General features: G+C 39.5%; 1 pseudogene; it reads left to right on the forward strand.

Moving 5' to 3' along the window:
* Positions 1–506: 506 nt before the first annotated feature.
* LOC143686762 (ubiquitin-conjugating enzyme E2 Q2 pseudogene) lies at positions 507–2,347 on the forward strand (annotated as a pseudogene).
* The last annotated feature ends 1,861 nt before the right edge of the window (positions 2,348–4,208 follow it).

A 4,208-nucleotide genomic window follows, 5' to 3' on the forward strand; every position in this document is an offset into this window, starting at 1 on the left:
TTTGTATGTGGTTATGTCTCATAAATAAATAAATAAATACAAAAATAAAAGAGTGCCATCTTCTGTCACAGCAGGTAAATGCAACTTCTTTGACTACTGTCCTCAGTGGATCCCCACACTCTGCCATTCTCTCTTCTGAAGATTCTTACTTGGCTGTGCTTTGATGTGCCTGGAGAGCCAAACCTGCCACTCTGCATGTTTTCCCTATTTTCATGGATATGAAGCTTGGGTTTGAGTGATTTTATATGTTCTAGTTTTTGTGCGTCTGTTGGAGATCTTGCAGACAAATTTGAATTTCAGTGGCTATCATACTAATGGAATGTCAGCATTGCATTTCTTTTTTTCATTTATGGTAAAATATGCACAGATGAAAATCTTTTGAATGATTTTTAAGTATACAATTCTGTGACATTAAGTACATTAATCATTGCCAATATCTATTTCCAGTACATTTTCATCATCCCAATAGAAACTCGTACCCATCGTGCATTTCTTTGAAAATGTGGATGGACACACTGTCACCTCATTTTACCTCTGAGCAAACAGTAGCACACAGAGATCAGCTAATTTGCTCAAAGTAACATCAGATTAGGAACTGGGCTAAAATAAAACAATGATCTCTTTGAAAAATAGTAAACACAGTCTATAACATGGTCTCAGGTTTCCTTTACACTCCTAAAAATTACTGAAGACACAAAAGAACTTCTGTGTACGTGAGTTATATCAGTATTTACCATATTACGTATGAAAAGGTTGCAACTGGTCTGCCCCGCGCAATCGGCGAGGGCTCAGCACCACTAGCCACTTTCCAACCCGCATCCCACGCCAGAGAGGCGGCTCAGGGCGGGCTTCCCTCCGCGCCCCTTCCGCTGGAGATGAAGAGAAGAAGTCCGTGTCCGCGCTCAAGGCCAAGCTGAAGTTCCTGGAGTCCATCTTTGACAAAAACCAGGAGCGATTTCGCATTGTCAGCTGGAAGGCGGACGAGCTGCGCTGCCAGTTCCGGGTGTCGCCGCCGCCCGCACTCGCCGCCGCTCACCCTGCACTGCAACATCGCGGGACCTTATCCACCGTCCTCACCAGTATGGTTTGTGGATTCTGATGACCTAAATCTGACATCAGTGCTGGAACGTCTAGAAGATACTAAAAACAATAGTTCTCTTCGTCGGCACTTGAAGTGGTTGACGCGTGAACTGTGCAGGTACAGAGCCTCCCTAAGCTCCTGCGTGTTGCGATGCTGGGTCACCCGCTACCCACGGGTCGGAATCGGACAACAGAAAGCAGAAGGGGAGGAGGACAAGGTGGCTGAAGATAAAGACTTGGGTCCTTGTGAGATGAAGGAAGAAGAGCTTATTAGTGGAAGAAAGTCAGAGGATGAAGAAATTGAGAAAGAAAATTTGGCAATATTAGAGAAAATTAGGAAGACCTAAAGGCAAGAGCCTCTAAATGGAGCAGGGTCTGGGGCAGTGAAAGCTTCAGATAGACTTAAGAAAGAGCTCAGAGACATGTACAGATCACAGTCATAAAACAAGGGTTTATTTAGTAGAAATCAGAAATGGCAGTTTATATGACTGATCTTCAGTGATCTTCAGATCTTAAAAGAAAAAGAAGACATAGACTACATTTTGCTTAACTTCTTCAAGGGTAACTTTCCATTTGATCCTCCATTTGTTGGAATGGTATTGCCTGTCCTCTTAGGAACGTACTGGTGGGCAGAGGAGCATTTTGTATGGAACTTCTCACAAAATGGGGCAGGAGCAGTGTCTGCGCAATAGAATTGGTCATCATGCAAATCAATCCCACTTTAGATAAAGGCAGAGCAAGAGTGCAGTTTGGTGCAGAAAAGGATCAATGCAATCTAACAAGAGCCCAATACTCCTGTAAATGGAGCCCAATACTCCATTCTACAGATACATGAAAAAATGGCTGATATACCCCTCCAAAGGAAGAGCGCTAAGTGTGTTGACTGTCATATGTTTGGACAAATAATGCTGTAAAGAAAGTATTTCCAACATGCAGATGCAAGCTTTGAGTGCCCCTATAGCAGCAGTTACCAAAGACATTAGCTAATAGTTATCAGTGGATAATCTGTCAACTGACATCCAATATACTTTACAGCCTTTTCATTTTGCTCATTTTGGGTATCTTGGATTGAGTTGTGGGACCTTAACTGTATTTTTCCTGATAAATACAAATACTGGCCACTCCTTACCATCTCTGTTTCTTGGAAAGTTAAACCGTCTCAGTGCACAAGTCAGCATCGAGTTAGTAAAGATGTGACCCATTTTGGATAACTTTCCTATACTGAGCCCATGGATTACGAGGACTTAAAATATATTGTTTCATTTGGAGCCAATAGAAGTTTAATTGTTGTTTAAAAAAATGTTTCAACTGAGAAATTTTTATTAATGCACTTAAAAACAATAATAAACACATTACATGTTAACATAAGTACTATTTTTAAGGAAAAATAACTAATTTCCAAATAAAAGTATTGAGTAAGGAGAGCAAGCATTGCTTGCATTTTTCTGCAAATCTCTTAATGACTAGCTTAATGGAAGACAGTAGCCTGCTCACATATACTTCTGTAATCAAATCATTGAAATGTTATTTTAGTTGAAATATCTGAAGAAAATATAACCTCACACAGGTATGTAGCTTGAAAAGGGAGGAGTATTTTATTAACCTTGGAAAAGCTGTGGATATTCTTCTTTGATACTACCACAAAGTTGTAGTTTCTTATAGGTTAATTGCAGTGTAGAATCTGAAACTATAACAATAAACCTTTTGTATTCTGCTACAATAAAATCCATTGGTAGCTTGCATCTTGAATGGATCTTTTATTCATGCCAAATTGTGTGACAACATGTATCAGTCTTTTTAAAAAAAATATTTTTATTTACAAATCTTCACTACAGTGAGGCTGTCCTCACTGCTTGCAAGAGTATCAGAAATTCTCCAAATGGAGAAGTTGAATATTTCCTCTACAGTCCATACATCGTATACAATCAATGGCTCATAATATCATCATGTAGTTGTGTATTCATCACCATGGTCATTTTTTAGAACATTTGCATCACCCCAGAAAAAGAAATAAAAAGAGAAAAGAAAAAATACATATGATACCCCATATACCCCTCCCTCTCATTGGACCACTAGTATTTCCATCTACCCAATTTATTTTACCCTTTATCCCCCTATTATTTTACTTTTAATTTTTTCAATCCCTCCTATTATTTATTCATTTTTTTTTTACTCATCTGTCCATACCCTGGATAAAAGGAGCATCAGACACAAGGTTTTCACAATCACACAGTCACATCATAAAAATTATATCTTTTGGGCCGTGCAATGGTGGCTCAGCTGGCAGAATTCTTGCCTGCCATGCTGGAGACCTGGGTCCAATTCCTGGTGCCTGTCCATGCAAAAAAAATTATATATATATATATATATATATATATATATGTCTTTATACAATTGTCTTCAAGAATCAAGGCTACAGAAACACAGCCCAACAGTTCCAGGTTCTTTACTGCAGCTACTCCAATACACCATAAACTAAAAAGGGATATCTATACAATGCATATGAATAACCTCCAGGATAACCTCTCAATTTTGTTTGAAATCTCTCAGCCACTGAAACATTATTTTGTCTCATGTCTTCCACTTTTTGGTCAAGAAGGCTTTCTTGATCCTTTGATGCTGGGTCCCAGCTCATCCCAGGAATTCTGTTTTATGCTGCCAGGAAGACTTATACCCCTGAGAGTCATGTCCCACATAGCGCGGGAGGGCAATGAATTCACCTGCAGAGTTGGCTTAGAGAGAGAGGCCACATCTGAACAACGAAAGAGGGTCTCTGGGGGTGACTCTTAGGCCTAATTTTAAGTAGGCTTAGTCTATCCTTTGCAGGAATAAGGTTCAAAAGAGCAAACCCCAATATCTAGGGCTCAACCTATTGATTTGGCTGTCTTCACTGCTTGCAAGAGTATCAGAAATTCTCCAAATGGGGAAGTTGAATATTTCCTCCCTTCTCCCCAGTTCCCCAAGGGGACTTTGCAAATACTTCTTTATTCATTGCCCAAATTACTCTGGGATATATCAAGGCCTTACACTAACCTGGTCAAACCAACAAAATTTCATGCCCTATTCAAGATTCCATGTACTTATGGTGTTCAACTAAATTGACCATACAAGTTAAATTAGGTAATGCA

This window comes from Tamandua tetradactyla, chromosome 6, assembly GCF_023851605.1.
Source record: "Tamandua tetradactyla isolate mTamTet1 chromosome 6, mTamTet1.pri, whole genome shotgun sequence".
Classification (NCBI taxonomy): domain Eukaryota; kingdom Metazoa; phylum Chordata; class Mammalia; order Pilosa; family Myrmecophagidae; genus Tamandua; species Tamandua tetradactyla.